Below are 20,397 nucleotides of genomic sequence, written 5' to 3'. Positions count from 1 at the left end.
CTCCCAGATACTGAGAATGTTGGTACATGATGACGCTCATTTAGATCCTCTCTAGAAATTGCCATCTGTCAAAGAAAGCCTGCTGGGATCAATGTAACACCACTCCCCAAGGGCAGCTTGCTTCCAGTGACCACCGCAGCAATCAATGCTGAGATCCAAAGTCTAGTGCCCTTGCGTCCAGGCCCAAGGTAAGGACCATTCCAGTTCCAGAACTCCCAAGACCTTTGTTGCAACTCCATTTCAATTCAGTCCTCCTTCTCCAAACTCTACTTCCTTTTATCCTTTCCTATTTTTTATCCCCAAAGAATTCCCTAAGAAATTTTCTGCATGCAAATTTCCACCTCAGAATCAGTTCCCAAGGAACTTAACTCAGGCCACATGGGCCAGTATAAAAGAAATAGAGGTGTTGAAGAGTGAAGAATTTTAGGGGTGCCTGGGTGGCTCAGAGGGTTAAGCCTCTGCCTTCGGCTTAGGTCATGGTCTCAGGTTCTTGGGATAGAGCCCCACATCGGGTTCTCTGCTCAGCAGGGAGCCTGCTTCCCCCTCTCTCTCTGCCTGTCTGTCTGCCTACTTGTGATCTCTGTCAAATAGATAAATTTAAAAAAATCTTTTAAAAAAGAGTGAAGAATTTTAGTTATATATTTAAAGCAGTGCCAGTATGATTCTCCAATGGATTTGTTGTAGGATGTGAGGGAAGGAGAATAGATAAGATAGATTCCAAATATGAGGCTGAGAAATTAAGTAAATGGAGGTGCCATTTATCAAGTAGGAGAATCACCTGGAGAGAAGAGTGTGTGAATTCTATCTAAGAATTAGGTATTGGACATTTTGGGGTCTCTGGGTTGCTTAGTCATTTGAGTGTCTGACTCCTGGTTTTGGCTCTGCCTCTACCCACTCTCATGCTCTCTTTCTCTCTAAAATAAATGAATGCATTTTTAAAAAAATTAGGTATTGAACATTCTAATATTAAGATACCTATCAGATATTCAAGAGAAATCTGAAAGATATAGTCGGATAAATAAGTCTGGACATCCGGGAGGAGTTTGGGATAGGCTTTACAGCATTTAGCATGTTGCAAAAAAATTGAGAAGTCTTTCTAAGGCAAACAACATTTTAACTGATTAAAGAAAAAAGAACTATATGATCATCTTTATATGATACAGGGAAAAATTATTCATTAAAATCCAATTTCCACTCATAGTTAAAAACTCTTTGCAAACTAAGAAGAGAAGGGAATTTCCTTATATTTAATGGACAAAGGTATGTATCAAAATATCACAGCAAACATTAGTCTTTTTCTTTTTTAAATTTTTTTTTAAATTTTTTATTAACATATATATTATTAGCCCCAGGGGTACAGGTCTGTGAAGCACCAGGTTTACACACAGTCTTTTTCTTTTTAAAGATTTTATTTTTAAGTAATGTCTACATCCAATTTGGGGCTTGAACTTAAAACCCCTAGATCAAGAGTCATGTGCTTTACTGACTAAGCCAGACAGGCACCCCCAAACATCAGTTTTAATAGGGAAAATGTAGATGAGTCCCCCTTAAAATCAGGCATGAGACAGGGTATCAAATTTTATCACTCTGTCATAATTACACAAAAAGAGCCTATGCAATTATATAAATAGAGTAAGAAGAGTAAGAATTGAAAGTAAATTAATAAGAGGTTTGGCTGTGTGTGTAACAGAAATTTTAAAATAATCACTTCGAATAAGATAGGATGTTATTTTTCTCTCATGTAAAAGGAATTCAGAGATGGGTCATCCGGGGCTGGTATGGTCCACCACCAAGATATCTTCTGACTTGGTGTTTTGCCATCCTGAGTGCTTAATTTTCAGTCTTAGCATTCCTCCGTGTTCCAAGGTGCTTCCTTGAAATCTAACAGTAATGTCTATATTTCAGGGAATAGGAAGAAAGGAGGTGAGAGGATTAAAAAAGGTATACCAAGCCATTTGTCCTTATTTGAAGGGTCTGTCCCAGAAATCGTATACATCAGTTTCTACATATAGTCACATGACTGTAGCAAACAGCAAGAGAGGTGCTTTTGTTTTTAAGTTTTATTTATTTAAGTAATCTCTACACCCCATGTGGGGCTTAAACTCATGGATCAGAGATCAAGAGTCCTATGCTTTTTTGACTGACCCAACCAGAAGACCCAAGTTTTTTATTTTAGTTGAAACTATTGCTCTCCTAAAAAGTACTTGCTTCTATTCAGGAAGATGGGAGAAATGTGTATTGGGAATTTCTGGATGTTGACTCAAATCCATTCTCACTTTGTTTCTTAGCACATGACCATCTAGCCAAAGGCTAGTTTACTAGCTTCCCTTATTGCCACATGTGGGCTCATGGCTAAGTTCTGGCTTTTGGAATTGGAGTAAAATTGGTATATGTAGTGTCGGCCTCACTAAAAAGAAAAATCTTTTGCCCTAGTTATTCCTTCCTCCCTTCCTGTGAGCTATAATATGGACCTGCAGCAACTCAGCTTTGAATATCCATTTGAAGATGATTTCTTAGGGATGGAAGAGAATCAACATTGAAGGAAAATTAACTTTCCACATGAGAAGAAATGATACCAGATCCCTACCTTACACCATCCATAAATATCAATGCCAGATGGATCAAAGACATAAATGTGATAAAACAAAGCTTCAAAAACTTTTAGGAGGGATGCCTGGGTGGCTCAGTTGGTGAAGCATCTGTCTGCCTTCAGCTCAGGTCATGATCCCAGGGTCCAGGGATTTAATCCCACATCAGGCTCCCTGCTTGGCAGGGTGTCTGCTTCTCCCTCTATCGCTCCCCCATGCTTGTGCATGCTCTCTCTCTTTCTCTCTCTCATAAAAATAAATAAATAAAATCTTCAAAAAACCAAACTTTTAAGAAAAAAATCTATAGTCTCCAGATCAGAAGGGATTTCAGCATTTTGTACTGCTACTCCTTTCTAATTGCTGGATGGGACACTGTCTGATTTATGAATCATTAAATAAAGTCAATTAGAACTTCAAATAAAAAAATGAGACACAGAAACAAATCATAAAGGAAAAGATTGAAAATGTCAACAACACTAAACTTTGAAACTACTCAATGATAAAGGGAAATAGAAACATTTAAAAGATAAGAGGCCTGTGGTAAACTAATATACAAACTGTTCCTACTCATTGCTAAGAAAACTACACAATGCAATCAAAATATGGACAAACATTTGTAAACCAATTTGGAAAAGAGGAAATTCTAATTGGCCAAGAAACAGACAAAATCAGCTCAGACTTGCTGTTGATCAGGGAAATTCCAATTAAAACAACAAGGTATTTTTCCTCATACCAACAAAGATTGTAAACTTTTGATTCTACCACAGAAAAAGAGAAGATTTACTACCTATAAAAAGGGAAATTGATGAATAAACTGGAGTAGATTTGTGCTATAAAATATGCAATTACTAAGAGAGTATCTATGTATTTGGAAAGAAGTCTCTAATATATATATATTTTTTAAATATGTTTTTTAAAGATTTTATTCATTTATTTATTTTAGAGAGAGAGAGAGAGAGAGACAGCACACAAGTGGAGGGAGGCACAGAGGAAGGTAGAGAAAGAATCTCAAGCAGACTGTGTGCTCAGCACAAGCCTGATGGGGCAGCTTGATCACATAACCCAGAGATCATGACCTGAGCTGAAACCAAGCGTCAAACGCTTAACCAGCTGAGCCACCCAGGCGCCCCAAAGTCTCTAATATTTTTAAATGAAAAAAATCCTGTCTTAGGATAATAAAGATAGTGTAATCTCATATTTATAAAAATGGAATAATCCTGCACCTTGTAAGCAAGCTAGTCCTTATAAGTGCATGTAAAATGGACATATTTATTGATAGTAAGTGGGTCCACTTATTAAGGTAATTCCCGCATTACAACACGGGAGCTTTCAGGAAGCTGAGAGCAATGTTCTTTCTGCCGTTGGCACTGCTGTCCCATTTACTTGTTTTCCATTTTTTACAAAAATCTAATATGCAAGTTTGGCTTTTGTAGAAATACCATTCCCCAAGGACACAGTGATAAGAAGATGAGGCCTTAGCAAAGAGACGTGCACAAGCTTGAAAGTTCTTACTGCTTCTTTAACACCTATATGAATTTTCCTGAAATCTTTCAAGAACATTCATATCCAGATCTTTAGAATCTTGAATCTGCTGAGAATTTTGTTCACAAAACCACTTTGTTTTTGTGCTGAGGTTGGGATAAACCATTATTCAGGAAGTTTTCAAAAGAAGCTATTAAATTTGAGACAGAGTCTGACATGTGGCCAAATCACTTTCTTTCTTTTCTTTTTTTTGGTTATATAATCTTTTATTTATTTATTTTTTATTTCTTTTTAGCGTAACAGTATTCATTGTTTTTGCACCACACCCAGTGCTCCATGCAATCCGTGCCCTCTACAATACCCACCACCCGGTGCCCCCAACCTCCCACCCCCCACCCCTTCAAAATTCTCAGATCGTTTTTCAGAGTCCATAGTCTCTCATGGTTCACCTCCCCTTCCAATTTCCCTCAATTCCCTTCTCCTCTCCATCTCCCCTTGTCCTCCATGTTATTTGTTCTGCTCCACAAATAAGTGAAACCATATGATAATTGACTCTCTCTGCTTGACTTATTTCACTCAGCATAATCTCTTCCAGTCCCGTCCATGTTGCTACAAAAGTTGGGTATTCATCCTTTCTGATGGAGGCATAATGCTCCATAGTGTATATGGACCACATCTTCCTTATCCATTCATCCGTTGAAGGGCATCTTGGTTCTTTCCACAGTTTGGCCAAGTCACTTTCTATCAAACGTTTGATACTTGAGTAGTAACATTAACTGATTCATGCCATTAGGATGCTATTATTTAGTGCACCAGTAATGGGCCAAATTATTCTCAGTGTAATGCCTATTCCCGGGGAGATTCTTAAGAAGAGTAGAGTTCATTATGTTCACTGATGCTGTGATATTAGGAATCAACAGAGTAATTACAGGGAGATACACAAGTGGTAGAGGGACAAAGATATCAGGCAGCTTAATGCAGTTGAAAATATGCTCTGCCTAGTGGTGCTAGAGACCTTTACTACCGACAAAGTTGGGCCACTAGCTGTGTACATATGCTGGGGTCTCCTGATCTGAGAATGAAGGACTTGTCTGAAATTATGACTTTTTTAGCCAATGTCTCTCCAGTTCCCAAGGGTTCATGAAGGTTTCTCAGGGGAAGGGATGGGGGAGGCTGTGCAGATTGCTAACAAAGGTGAAGCTCTAGTCTTCTTGGGTCTGATAAAACCAGAACAGCTCTGCTCTCTCAATTTTGTGTACTAGGGTTCTATGTAATATTTAGTTTGAAATAACACAGTTTGAAAATCTCTTCACCAGACTATTTCTTTGTTCCAAGCTAGTTCTCAAAATTCCATGGTTACAAGTATAGATGGAAGATGTTACAATGGAATTTACTGAATTCACATTTTTCATGGTGTCAACAGGAATGTTTTCCAAAGTTTCTTTGGAACTCTGGTATTAATAGGAAAAAGAGGGGAGGGCTACTATCTGGACAAATATGTTTCATAAAATCTTAACTGTGGGACTTCTCAGAGCTTTTTATATGTTTATGCACAATGTGAATTTTAGATGGGTTACTGTAACACTTCTTCATACTTCTTTGTGCTTTATCTTGTGTGACCTGATTCCTGCTGAGCTCCACCTTCCCACACCTTTACACTAGGATCCCAGCAAGCTGAATTTCATACAGCAAATACCTCCACATCCCACTTTACCTTTTGCTTTTTTTCTCAAAGATTTTATTTATTTATTTTCGCAAAAGAGACTGAGAGAAAGAGAGAGAGTGTGCATGAGCAGTGGGGAGGGATGGAGGGAGAAGCAGACTCTGCTGAGCAGGGAGCCCGATACAAAACTTGATCCCGGACCCTGGCATCATGACCTGAGCTGAAGGCAGATGCTTAACTGACTGAGCCACCCAGGCACCCACCTTTTGATTTATCTGCAATTTCTCTCAGTCTAAGAACCTTGGGATAGAGAATGGGGCCACCATTAACCCAACTTCCTAGCACCACATCTGGGGCATTATTACTCCATGTGTCTATAGCATGTACTTATGTTTTTGTAAGGCTCAGTGTTGCAATTCACAGATATTTGGGGGTGGAGAGGGAGGTGAGGGATGGCTTGTTTTAGTCTGCTCAGGCTGCCATAACAAAAGACCTCAGACCAGGGGACTTAGCAGAAATTTATTTCTTACAGTTCTGGAGGCTGGGAAGTCCAAGATCAAGGTGCTAGTTGATTTGATTCCTGGTAAGGCATCTCTTCCTGGCCTGCAGATGACCTCACATGGTAGAGGTAGAGTACAAGTGAGCTCTCTGGTATCTGCTCTTCTAAGGACTTTAGTCATATTGGATTAAGACCCCATCCTTATGACCTTATTTAACCTTAATTATTTCTTTACTTCAAATAAAATGACATTGGGTGTTAGGGCTTTGACATAGGAATTTTGGAGGGACACAATTCAATTCATAGCAGGGGTCATTTGTTAACAGTGACATAAACTAGCCTATTTTAATACATGATCTACCTACTTGCAAAGTCAGTATCTGTGTATTATCTTTGACTTCTCCCTCTCCATTACCCTTCATACAAATATAATACCAAGCTTTGCAGTATTTACCTTTTCAAGATCTTTCTAGAATATTCATCATCTTTGTTCTCACTGCCAACTCAAGCCATACAAAAGGAGCAGTCCCATGTCTTTACTCATGCTTCCTATGCCTCCAATCTAATTACATTTTCTTTTCCAGAAAATAGGGTTGGGAAATAAGGGGAATGTGATGTGATGAAAAGGAAGCTTTGAGCAGGTGCAACAGAGAAACAGTATGTAGAGAAGGAGAGGGGGGAAAGCAGGTGCAATGAGAAGCAGAAATGAATGACCCCATGTCCAGTAAGAAGAAGGGGCAAGTAGCTATCTCTGTACCTGGTGACTCTCCTGTTCTAGAGTTCAGTTCCTGGCTGTGCTTCTTTCCTTGCCTCCATATTTCTGCCCTGATTCTGTGTGTGGTGATCTTCCTCCTTGCTGTCATTCTCTAATTCCATATCTCTTGTGCTGACCATTGTGCTGGTATTAATAACAGAGGACTCTATTTTGAAAATCTTCCAGAATCAGAATTCAAATACTAACATAGCAGTATTTCTAGGATCCATCACAAGTGTCTCTATTGCCAAGGAGTCCTAGGAAATTTTTGGAGAACTGTATTCCATTAAAAAAAAAAAACACACACACACAAGGATTTTCAAAACTTGTAACCACCTCTCTTTCTTGCCATTTGTATAGGTTGTATGATGTACCCCCCCTCCAAGGAAAAGATATATTGAGGTTTTCACCTCCAGTACCTTAGAATGTGATCTTATTTGAAAACAGTGTTTTACAGATGTAATTAGTTAAGATGAGGTCACGCTGAAGTAGGGTGGACCCTAATCCAATATGACTGATGTCCTTTTAAGAAGACGGCAGTGAAGGCTACGTGAAGACAAGCAGGGATAAGAAAGCCGTACTACAACAGAGGCAAAGATCAGAGTGAAGCATCCAAAAGCCAAAGAATGCCCAGGATGCCGGCAAACACCCTGAGCTAGGAGAATAATAAAGGCTTCTTGTCGGGAGCCTTGAGTAGTGTAGCCCTGCTGACATCTTGAGTTCAGATTTCTAGCCATCAGAACTGTGAAGTTAATTTCTGTTGTTTTAAGATACCAGGTTAAAAAAAATTTTTTTTTTTTTAATTAGAGAGAGCATAAGCGGGTGGAGGGGCAGAGGGACAAGCAGTCTCTGTGCTCCCACTCAGCAGAGAGCCAGACTCAGGGCTCAACCCCAGGATCCAGGGATCATGACCTGAGCTGAAGGCAGACACTTAACCTACTGAGCCACCCAGGTGCCCTGCCACCAGGTTTTTTTTTTTTAATTAAGTTTTTAATTTTAATTCCAGTATACTTAGCATACAGTATTGTATTAGTTTCAGGTCTACAATATCGTGATTCAACAATCCCATACATTACTCAGTGCTTATCATAATAAGTGCACTCCTTAATCCCCATCACCTATTTCTCTTTTTTATTTTTTTTATTTTTTTTTATTTCTCTTTTTTAAAGATTTTATTTTCTATTTGACACGAAGAGGGAGAGAGGTCAGGGAGAGCACAAGCAGGGGAGTGCAGGCAGAGGGAGAAGAGGTTCCCCGCTGAGCAGGGAGCCTGACATGGAACTTGATCCCAGTACTCTGGGATCATGACCTGAGCCAAAGGCAGCTGCTTAACTGACGGAGCCACCCAGGCACCCCCATTACCTGTTTCACCCATCCCTCCATCCATCCCCACTCCGGTAACCATCAGTTTATTCTCTACAGCTGAGAGTCTGTTTCTTGGTTTGTCTCTCTCTTTCCTTTGTTTGTTTTGCTTCTTAAATTCCACATAGGAGTGAAATTGAATGGTATTTGTCTTTCTCTGACTGACTTACTTCACTTAGCATAATACTCTCTACCTCCATCCATGTTGTTGCAAAGAGCAAGGTTTCATTTTTTATGGCTCAATAATATTCTATTATATATGTATACCACATCTTCTTTATTTGTTCATCAACTGATGGACACTTGGACAGGTTCTATATCTTGGCTGTTGTAAAGAATGCTGCTATTAAAGTAGGGGTGCATGTGTCCCTTTGAATTAATGTTTTATATTCTTTGGGTAAGTACCTGGTAGAGCAATTGCTGGATCATAGGGTAGTTCTATTTTTAACTTCTTGGGGAATCTCCGTACTATCTTCCACAGAGGCTGTGGAAGATACCAGTTTGCATTCCCACCAACAGCGCATGAGGGCTCCTTTTCCTCCACTTGTTGTCTCTTGTGTTGTTAATTTAGGTCTTAATCCATTTTGGGTTTATTTTTGTGTATGGTTTAAGGAAGCGGTCCAATTTCATTCTTTTGCATGTAGCCATTCAGTTTTCCCAACACCATTTCTTGAAGAGACTCCCTTTTTCCCCACTGCCTCTTTTCTTGAAGATGCTTTATGCTATGGGCTTATTTTGGGAATTTCTGTTCTGTTCTGTTGATCTGTGTGTTGTTTTTATGACAGTACCATGCTGTTTTACTCTAGCTTTGTAATATAACTTGAAGTTTGGAATTGTGATACCTCTAGTTTCTGTTTTTCTTTTTCAAGATTGGCTATTCGGGGTCTTTTGTGGTTCCATGCAAATTTTAGTATTGTTTATTCTAGTTCTGTGAAATCGCTGTTGGTGTGTTGATAGGGATTGCATTAAATCCGTAGATTGCTTTGGTAATGTGGATATTTTAACAACATTTGTTCTTCTTTTTTTTTTGTAAGATTTTTTTTTTATTCATTTATTTGACAGACAGAGATCACAAGTAGACAGAGAGGCAGGCAGAGAAAGAGAGGAAGCAAGCTCCTCAGCGAGCAGAGAGCCAGACGCGGGCCTCGATCCCAGGACCCTGAGATCACGACCTGAGCCGAAGACAGAGGCTTAACCCACTGAGCCACCCAGGCACCCAACATTTGTTCTAATCCATGAGCAGGGAATATCTTTTCATTTGTTTGTGTCATCTTCAACTTCTTTCATCAGTGTTTTATAAGACTACGGGTCTTTTACCTCTTTGGTTATGTTTATTCCTAGGCATTTTATTGTTTTTGGTGCAGTTGTATATGGGATTGTTTTCTTAGTTTCCCTTTCTGCTCCTTCAGCCTTAGCATACAGAAATGAAATAGATTTCTGTGCATTGATTTTGCATCCTGTGACTTTACTGAATTCGTTTATCAGTTCTAGCAGTTTTTTCATGGAGTCTTTTGGGTTTTCTATATATAATATCATGTCATCTGCAAATAGAGTTTTACTTTTCCTTACCAATTTGAATGGCTTTTATTTCTTTTTGTCATTTGATTGCTGTGACTAGGACTTCCAGTACTATGTTGAATGGAAGTGGTCAGAGTGGACATCCTGTCTTCTTCCTGATCTTAGGATACAGCTCTCACTTTTCCCCGCTTGAGTATGATGTTAGATGTGGGTTTTTCGTAAGTGGCCTTTAATATATTGAGGTATGTTTCCTCCACACCTATTTTGTTGAGGGCTTTTATCATGAATTGATGTTGTACTTTTTCAAATGCTTATTCTGCATATGTTGAAATGATCATATGGTTTTATCCTTTCTCTTGTTGATATGACATATCACACTGATTAATCTGCAAATATTCAATCACCTTTGCATCCCAGAAATAAATCCCACTTGATCATGGTGAATGACTTTTTAATGTATGGTTGCTTCTGATTTATTACTGTTTTGTTGAGGATTTTTCATGTATATTCATGAGAGATGTTGGCCTGTAGTTCTCTTTGTTTGTGGTATCTTTATCTGGTTTTGGTATGGGGTAGTGCTTGCCTCAGAGAATGAATTTGGAAGGTCTCCTTCTTCTATTTTTTGGAGTAGTTTGAGAAGAATAGGTTTTCTTTAAATGTTTGGTAATATTTGCTTGTGAAGCCATCTAGTCCTGGATGTTTATTTCTTGGAAGTATTTTTTTAAATTATTTTTATTAACATATGATGTATTATTTGCCCCAGGGGTGCAGGTCTGTGAATCGTCAGGCTTAAACATTTCACAGCACTCACTATATCACATACCCTCCCCAATGTCCATAACCCAGCCACCTTCTCCATGCCTCCTCTCCCCCCAGCAACCCTCAGTTTGTTTTGTGAGATTAAGAGTCTTTTATGGTTTGTCTCCCTTCTGATCCCATCTTGTTTCATTTTTTCCTTCTTTAACCCCCAAAACCCCCACCCTGCCTCTCAAAATCCTCATATCAGGGAGATCTTATGATAATTGTCTTTTCTCTGATTGACTTATTTTGGTCAGCATAATACCCTCTAGTTCCATCTAATCATTGCAAATGGCAAGATTTCATTTCTTTTGATGGCTGCATAGTATTACATTGTATATATGTATACCACTTCTTTATCCATTCATCTCTTGATGGCCATCTAGGTTCTTCCCATAGTTTTGTTACTGTGGACATTGCTGTGATAAACATTCGGGTGCATGTGCCACTTTGGATCACTACATTTGTATCTTTAGGGTAAATACCCAGTAGTGCAATTGCTGGGTTGTAGTGTAGCTCTATTTTCAACGTTTTGAGGAACCTCCATGCTGTTTTCCAGCTGGCTACACCAGCTTACATTCCCACCAACAGTGTAAGAGGGTTCCCCTTTCTCACATCCTCGCCAGCATCTGTCATTTCCTGACTTGCTAATTTTAGTCATTCTGACTGGTGTGAGGTGGTATCTCATTGTGGTTTTGATTTGTGTTTCCCTGAGGCCAAGTGATGTGGAGCAAGCACTTTTTCATGTGTCTGTTGGCCACCTGAATGTTTTCTTTGCAGAAATGTCTGTTCATGTCCTCTGCCAATTTCTTGATTGGATTATTTGTTCTTTGGGTCTTGAGTTTGATAAGTTCTTTACAGATTTTGGATACTAGCCCTTTATCTGATATGTCGTTTGCAAATATCTTCTCCCATTCTGTCAGTTGTCTTTTGGTTTTGCTGTTTCCTTTGCTGTGCAGAAGCTTTTGATCTTGATGAAGTCCTAATAGTTCATTTTTGCCCTTGCTTCCCTTGCCTTGGGAGATGTTTCTAGGGAGAAGTTGCTGTGGCTGATGTCAAAGAGGTTGCTGCCTGTGTTCTCCTCCAAAGATTTGGATGGATTCCCGTCTCACATTAGGTCTTTCATCCATTTTGAATCTATTTTTGTGTGTTGTGTAAGAAAATGGTCCATTTCATTCTTCTGCATGTGGCTGTCCAATTTTCTCAACACCATTTGTTGAAGATACTGTCTTTTTTCCATTGGACTTTCTTTCCTGCTTTGTCAAAGATTAGTTGACCATAGAGTTGAGGGTCTATTTCTGAGGTTTATATTCTGTTCCATTGATCTGTGTGTCTGTAGTGTGCCAGTGCCATACTGTCTTGATGATGACAGCTTTGTAATAGAGCTTGAAGTCTGGAATTGTGATGCCACCAACTTTGGCTTTCTTTTTCAACATTCCTCTAGCTATTCAGGGTCTTTTCTGGTTCCATATAAATTTTAGGATTATTTGTTCCATTTCTTTGAAAAAAAAAAGGATGGTATTTTGATAGGGCTTGCATTAAATGTGTAGATTGCTTTAGGTAGCATAGACATTTTCACAATATTTGTTCTTCCAATCCATGAACATGGAACATTTTTCCATTTCTTTGTGTCTTCCTCAATTTCTTTCTTGAGTACTTTATAGTTTTCTCAGTACAGATTCTTTGCCTCTTTGGTTAGGTTTATTCCTAAGTATCTTAATGATTTTGGGTGCAATGGTAAATGGGATTGACTCCATAATTTCTCTTTCTTCTGTCTTGTTGTTGGTGTATAGAAATGTAACTGATTTCTGCGCATTGATTTTATATCCTGACACTTTATGAGATCTAGCAGTTTTGGAGTGGGGTCTTTGGATTTTCCACATAAAGTATCATATCATCTGCAAAGAATGAGAGTTTGACTTCTTCTTTGCTCATTCGATGCCTTTAATTTCTTTTTGTTGTCTGATTGCTGAGGTTAGAACTTCTAGTACTATGTTGAATAACAGTGGTGATAGTGGACATCCCTGCCGTGTTCCTGACCTTAGAGGGAAAGCTCTCAGTTTTTCCCCATCGAGAATATTCTCTGTGGGGTTTTCATAGATGACTTTGATGGTATTGAGGTGCATACCTTCTATCCCTACACTGTGAAGAGTTTTGATCAAGAAAGGATGCTGTACTTTGTCAAAAGCTTTTTCAGCATCTATTGAGAGTATCATATGGTTCTTGTTCTTTCTTTTATTAATGTACTATATCACATTGATTGATTTGTGGATGTTGAACCAACCTTGCAGCCCAAGAACAAATCCCAGTTGGTCGTGGTGAATAATCCTTTTAATGAACTGTTGGATCCTGTTGGCTAGTATTTTGGTGAGAATTTTCACATCTGTGTTCATCAAGAGTATTGATCTATAATTCTCCTTTTTGATGGGGTCTTTGTCTAGTTTGGGGATCAAGGTAGTGCTGGCCTCATAAAATGAGTTTGGAAGTTTTCCTTCCATTTCTATTTTTTGGAACAGTTTTGGGAGAATAGGTATTAATTCTTCCTTAAATGTTTGGTAGAATTCCCCTGGGAAGCCATCTGGTCGTGGGCTCTTGTTTGTTGGGAGATTTTTAATGACTGTTTCAATCTCCTTACTGGTTATGGGCCATTCAGGTTTTCTATTTCTTCCTGGTTCTGTTTTGGTAGTTTGTATGTCTCTAGGAACACATCCATTTCTTCCAGATTGTCAAGTTTACTGGTGTACAGTTGCTCATTATATGTTCTTGTAATTGTTTGTATTTTCTTTGGTGTAGGTTGTGATCGCTCCCCTATCATTCATGATTTTATTTATTTATTTGGGTCCTTTTTCTTTTTGATAAGTCTGGCCAGTGGTTTATCAATCTTATTAATTCTTTCAAGAACCAGCTCCTAGTTTCTAGTGTTCTTTTGGTTTCTATTTCATTGGTTTCTGCTCTGATCTGTATTATTTCTCTTCTCCTGTTGGTTTAGGCTTTCTTTGCTGTTCTTTCTCCAGCTCTTTTAGGTGTAGGGTTAGGTTGTGTACTTGAGACCTTTCTTGTTTCTTGAGAAAGACTTGTATCGCTATATACTTTCCTCTCAGGACTGCCTTTGCTGTGTCCCACAGATTTTGAACAGTTGTGTTTTCATTTTCATTTGTTTCCATGAATTTTTTCAATTCTTCTTTAATTTCCTGGTTGACCCATTCATTCTTTAGTAGGATGCTCTTTAGCCTCCATGTGTTTGAGTTCTTTCCACGTTTTTTCCTCTCGTGATTGGGTTCTAGCTTCAGAGCACTGTGGTTTGAAAATATGCAGGGAATGATCCCAGTCTTTTCGTACCAGTTTAGACCAGATTTGTGCCCTATAATGTGATCTTTTCTGGAGAACGTTCCATGTGCAGTAGAGAAGAATGTGTATTCTGTTGCTTTGGGATGGAATGTTCTGAATATTTAAGGCCTTTATTTCCTTGTTGATCCTTTTCTTGGATGATCTGTCCATTTCAGTGAGGGGGGTGTTAAAGCCCCCTACTATTATTGTATTATTATCAATGTGTTTCCTTGAGTTTGTTATTAATTGAGTTTATATAGTTGGCTGCTGCCATGTTAGGGGCATAGATATTTATAATTGTTAGATCTTCTTGTTGGACAGACCCTTTGAGTATGATATACTGTCCTTCCTCATCTCTTATTATAGTCTTTGGCTTGAAATCTAATTTATCTGATATGAGGATTGCCACCCCAGCTTTTTTTTTTTTTATGTCCATTAGCATGGTAAATTGTTTTCCATTCCCTCACTTTAAATCTGGAGGTGTCTTTGGGTCTACAATGAGTTTCTTGTAGACAGCATATTGATGGGTCTTGTTTTTTTTATCCATTCTGATACCCTGTGTCTTTTAATTCAGGCATTTATCCCATTTACATTTGGGATATCCCATTTACATTTGGGATAACTATTAAAAGATATGAATTTAGTGCCATTGTATTGCCTGTAGAGTGACTGTTACTGTATATTGCCTCTGTTCCTTTCTGGTCTACTACTTTTAGGCTCTCTCTTTGCTTAGAAGACCCCTTTCAATATTTCCTGTATTTCAATAGTTCCTGGTTTGGTGTTTGCAGATTCTTTTAATTTTTGTTTGTCCTGGAAGCTTCTTATCTCCCCTTCTATTTTCAATGATAGCCTAGCTGGATATAGTATTCTTGGCTGCATATTTTTCTCATTTAGTTCTCTGAATATATCATGCCAGTCCTTTCTGGCCTGCCAGGTCTCTGCGGATAAGTCTGCTGCCAATCTAATATTTATACCATTGTATAAAGGACTTCTTCTCTTGAGCTGCTTTCAAGATTTTCTCTGTGTCACTAAGACTGGTAAGTTTTACTATTAGATGACAGGGTGTGGACTTATTTTTATTGATTTTGAGGGGGGTTCTCTGTGCCTTCTGAATTTTGATGCTTTTCCCCTTTCCCATATTAAGGAAATTTGCTATTATATTTGCTCCAATATACCTTCTGCCCCTGTCTCTCTTTGTTCTTCTTCTGGAATCCCAGTTATTCTATTATTGTTTCATCTTATGGTATCACTTATCTCTTGAATTCTCCCCTCGTGGTCCAGTAGTTGTTTGTCTCTCTTCTACTCAGCTTCTGTGTTCCCCATTACTTGGTCTTCTATATCACTAATTCTCTCTTCTGCTTCATTTATCTTAGCAGTAAGAGCCTTCATTCTGATTGCACCTCATTAATAGCTTTTTAAATTTCAACTTGGTTAGATTTTAGTTCTTTTATTTCTCCAGAAAGGGATTTTATTTCTCCAGAAAGGGTTTCTCTCATATCTTCCATTCCTTTTTCGAGCCCAGCCAGCACCTTAAGAATCATCATTCTGAACTCTAGATCTGACATATTACCAATGTCTGTATTGTTTAGGTCCCTAACCATCGGTACTGCCTCTTGTTCTTTTTTTGTTGTTGTGAGTTTTTCCGCCTTGTCATGTTATCCAGATAAGAATAAATGAACAAGAGAATAAAATACTAAAAGGGTGGCAAAGACCCCAGAAAAATGTATGCTAACCAAATCAGAAGAGCCAAAACCAGAAGGAGAAGAAGGTGGGGGGGAGAAATAAAAATAAAATATAAAATATATATATATATATTAGACTGGTGAATAAAACAGAGCCACCCACTTGATTTTGGGTGTATTCTGGTCTCTTAGAAGAAAGTACTTCCCAAAATTTTAAAGAAAGAAAAACATATATATACAAAAATAAGGGTAAACACAATGAAAGGATGGAATATGACTGTAAAGATGAAAAATTTTTTAAGAATTCTAAAAAAGGAATTGATAACGTGGTTAGAAAAAGAAAAAAAAAGTGAGAGAGATTGTGCTCAGGCTGGAGACTAAAACAAAGCCATATGCTAGATTTAGGGTATATTTTGATCTCTTAGAAAAAATTGTATCCCAAAATTTTAAAGAAAAAAGCACTACACGTATACAAAAAATAAGGTTAGATACAATTAAGGGATAAAATAGGAGTATAACAATGAAGGTTAAAAAAGATTTTTTTAAAGAAAGGTATTGTTAAGATAAACTAGTAGAAAACATTAAAAGAGGAAAGAGGAAAAGCTAAAAAAAATAGAGTAGGGAAAAGAGTTAAAAAATATTTAACTTTGCAAGACTAAAGGATTGTGGGGAATAGTCATGAATTCTATGTGTTGCTTTTGCCTTGCTCTGGAGTTCTGCTGTTCTTGATTGGTGAGCTTGGTCTTCATTGGATATTCTTGCTGATCTTCGAGGGAGGAGCCTGTTGCAGTGATTCTCAAATGTCTTTGCCCAATGGGGAATTGCACCACCCTTGCCAGGGACCCGGCTGAGCAATCTGCTTGGGTTCGCTCTTGGGAGCTTTTGTTCCCTGATTGCTTTTCGTACTGCTTTGGAGGACAGGAATGAAAATAGCAACCTCCCAATCTCCAGCCCACAGTTGCTGAGAGCTCAGGGCCCCACTCCTCAGTGTGCCCTCATAGAAAAGCATTCAGTCACTCCTGTCTCCCTGGTCTCCGGCTGTGCTCTGTGCTCACCTGGCCTGTGACCAGGTGTTTCTATATGGCGCATGGCCCCATTTGGAGTCTCCAAATGGAGCAGATTCCTGCCTCGCATTCCTGCACTGCTCCTCCTGGAGGAGGAAGGAGGGGTCTCTCCGGATCTGCCACTTGAGTCCCTGCTCGAAGAGCAGTGGCCTGACTGTGCCTTGGATCATGGTTTAAGGTAACCTCGTGTTGAGAGCTCACCCTTTGGCTCCATCTCTATAGCCAGCTTCCCCACTCCAATACCTGGGAGCTCTGCCACACTCAGACACTCAGACACCCCCAATCTTTCTGTGACCCTGCAGGGCCTGAGACCACACTGTCCCCACAAGGGGACACCCCCACTTAGCCTGTGGAGCAATGTCCCTCAGTGGAGCAGACTTCTAATAGTTCTGATTTTTTGCTTTCCTGCTCCACTGCTTGCCAGGAGTGGCAGTCTATCTTCCCGTTGTTTCAGATTGACTTCTCCACATGTCCTAACTTTAAGAAAGTGTTTTCCCTTCCTAGAATTACTGCTCTTCTCTATCTCCTGTTGAGTTTGTAGGTGTTCAGAATGGTTTGATAACTATCTAGCTGAACTTCTGGTACCTGATGTCATTTCAGTCTGCTACTCCTCCACCTTCCTGTTGGAAGTATTTTTATTTGGAATTCATTATCATTGCTGGTAATTGGTTCATTCAGATTTTCTACTTCCTCTGGCTTCAGTTTTGGTAGGTTATATGTTTCTAGGAATTTATCCACTTCCTCTAGGTTGTCCAATTTTTTGACATATAATTTTTGCTGATATTCTATTATAATTGTTAATATTTCTGTGGTGCCAGCTATTACTTCTCTTTTATTTGTGATTTTGTTTGAGTCCTTTCTCTCTCTCTCTCTCTCCTTCTCTTTGGATGAATCTGGCTAAAGGTTTATCAATTTTATCTATTTTTTTCAGAGAAACAGTTCCTGGTTCCATTCACCTTTTCTATTGTTTGTTTTTCAGTTTCTGTATCATTTATTTCTGCTCTAATCTTTATTATTTATTACTTCATGTGGTGAGTTTTGTTCTTCTTTTTCTAGCTCCTTTAGGTTTAAGGTTATGTCGGTTATTTGAGATTTTTGTTGCTTCCTGAGGTAGGCCTGTATTGGTATAAACTTCCCTCTTAGAACTTAGATGCTTTTGCTACATCCTAAATATTTTGGACTGTTGTGCTATCATTTTCATTTGTCTCCATGCCATTTTTTACTTTTTCTTTGATTTCTTATTTGACCCATTCATTGTTTAGTAGCTTGTTATTTAACCTATGTGTATTTATGCTCTTTCCAGATATTTTCTTGTGGTTGTTTTCTTTTTTTTTTTTTTAAAGATTTTATTTATTTATTTGACAGAGAGAGATCACAAGTAGATGGAGAGGAAGGCAGAGAGAGAGAGAAAGAGGGAAGCAGGCTTCTTGCTGAGCAGAGAGCCCGATGTGGGACTCGATCCCAGGACCCTGAGATCATGACCTGAGCCAAAGGCAGCGGCTTAACCCACTGAGCCACCCAGGCGCCCCTTGTGGTTGTTTTCTAGTTTCATAGCATTGTGGTCAGAGAAGATGCATGGTATGACTTCAGTCCTTTTGAATTTTTTAGAATTGTTTTGTGGTCTAATACCTGATCTGTTCTGGAGAATGTTCTATGTATTGTGCCATTTTAGGATAGAATATTCTAAGTATATCTGTTAAATCCATCCAATCCAATGTGTCATTGAAAGCCACCATTTCCTTGTTGATTGTCTGTTTGGATGATCTATTGATATAAGGAGTGGGAGAGTGTTAAAGTCCCCTACTATTATTGTATTACTATCAGTTAGTTACTTTATGTTTGTTATTTTTTTTTACTAATTATTTTTATTAACATACAATGTATTATTTGCCCCAGGGGTACAGGTCTGTGAGTTGTCAGGCGTACACATTTCACAGCACTCACCTTATCTTTATGTTTGCTATTAACTGTCTTATCTATTTGGGTGCTCTCCTGTTGGATACACAATTATTTACAATTATTATGTCTTCTGGTTGAATTATCCCCCTTATTATTATATATTGTCTTTCTTTGTCTCTTGTTATAGTCTATTTTTTGTGTTATAAGTATGGCTACCCTGGCTTTCTTTTGACATCCAGTTGCATGATAAATGTTTTTCTATCACCTCACTTTCAATCTGTAGGCAAGTTTAGGTCTGAAACAAGTGTCCTGTAGGCAGCATGTAACTGGGTCTTTTTTTTTTTTTTAATCCATTCTGTCACCCTGTGTCTCTTTTTTTTTTTTTTTTAAAGATTTTATTTATTTATTTGACAGAGAGAGATCACAAGTAGACGGAGAGGCAGGCAGAGAGAGAGAGAGAGAAGCAGGCACCCTGCTGAGCAGAGAGCCCGATGCGGGACTCGATCCCAGGACCCTGAGATTATGACCTGAGCCGAAGGCAGCGGCTTAATCCACTGAGCCACCCAGGCGCCCCGTCCCTGTGTCTCTTGATTAGAGTTTTAGTCCATTTACATTCAAAGTAATTATTGATAGATATGTGTTTATTGCCATTTTGTTACTTGTTTTGTGATTGTTTTTGTAATGTTTCTCTGATGTTCTCTTGCTGTCTTTTATCGTTTGCTGCCTTTCTTTAATGATATATTTGGATTTCTTTTTTTTTTTTAAGATTTTATTTGAGAAAGAGAAGGAGAGAGAGAGAGAGAGCATGAGAGGAGGGAGGGTCAGAGGGAGAAGCAGGTTCCCCACTGAACAGGGCACCCAATGTGAGATTCAATCCCAGGACTCCAGGATCATTACCTGAGCTGAAGGCAGTCACCCAACCAACTGAGCCACCCAGGCACCCCTATATTAGGATTTCTTTCTCTTTTTTCTTTACATACATACTTTTTTTACATATATCTCTTTACATATATATTTCTTTACATATGTATTACTTTGATTTGTGGTTACTTAGGTTTGTAAATAACATCTTCTGTATGTAGTAGTCAATATTAAGTCAATGATCATGTAATTTCAAACTCATTCTTCATGCCACTCCCCCGTAAGTTTAGGTATATGGTGTGATATTTTACATGCTTTTTTTTGGTGAATCATATGACTGATTTATACAGATCTACTTATTTTTACTGCTTTTGTATTTCCCGCATTTCATACTTTTACTTATCATCTTTCCTTTCCACTCAAAGTGTCCCCTTTAACATTTCATGTAGGGCTGGTTTAGTGGTAAACAAAACTAAACTCCTTTAGCTTTTATTTGTCTGAGAAACTCTATATCTCTCCCTCTGTTCTTGAATGATAGCCTTGCTGGATAGAGTATTCTGGGCTGCAGATTTTTCCCTTTCAGCACTTTAAATTTATCATGCCATTCCTTAAGCCACCAGTTTTTGGTACTTCATTACAGCAACCCTGGAAAATGAATGCACCATTATTCTGGAGGTTCAGGTATAAGAGATGTCTGTTACTCCTAGGAAGCCAAGGCTTGAGTTACTTCAGGAATACTTAGGCTCAAAGTATTTAGAGACTAACACGAGACAGATGGCCATGCAGGTGGATAGGGAAGAGGACAACCCTGCCAGGCTCCTTCCCCTTGGTTCACAGCAGATCCTTCCTGGACTATCTGAAGGCAGGTGCTGGTGGTGGGGGGTGGGTTCATCTAGCTTT

General features: G+C 38.7%; 1 long non-coding RNA gene across 2 annotated transcripts in view; it reads left to right on the top strand.

The window, feature by feature from the left end:
- Window positions 1-20,397, top strand: part of LOC125083454 (uncharacterized) — a 78,643-nt gene that overhangs the window by 56,082 nt on the left and 2,164 nt on the right. The window contains exon 3 of one of the 2 annotated variants that reach the window (XR_007122278.1): window positions 56-182. The exons of the other annotated variant lie outside the window; for it this stretch is intronic. This is a non-coding gene — a long non-coding RNA (uncharacterized LOC125083454). Of the gene's footprint in view, window positions 1-55; window positions 183-20,397 lie in introns of those variants that run through there. 2 annotated transcript variants of the gene reach the window in all.

This window comes from Lutra lutra, chromosome 13 (assembly GCF_902655055.1).
Source record: "Lutra lutra chromosome 13, mLutLut1.2, whole genome shotgun sequence".
Taxonomy (NCBI): Eukaryota; Metazoa; Chordata; class Mammalia; order Carnivora; family Mustelidae; genus Lutra; species Lutra lutra.
The sequence above is the reverse complement of the archived record's forward strand: the minus strand, read 5'-3'. Positions and strand labels throughout refer to the sequence as shown.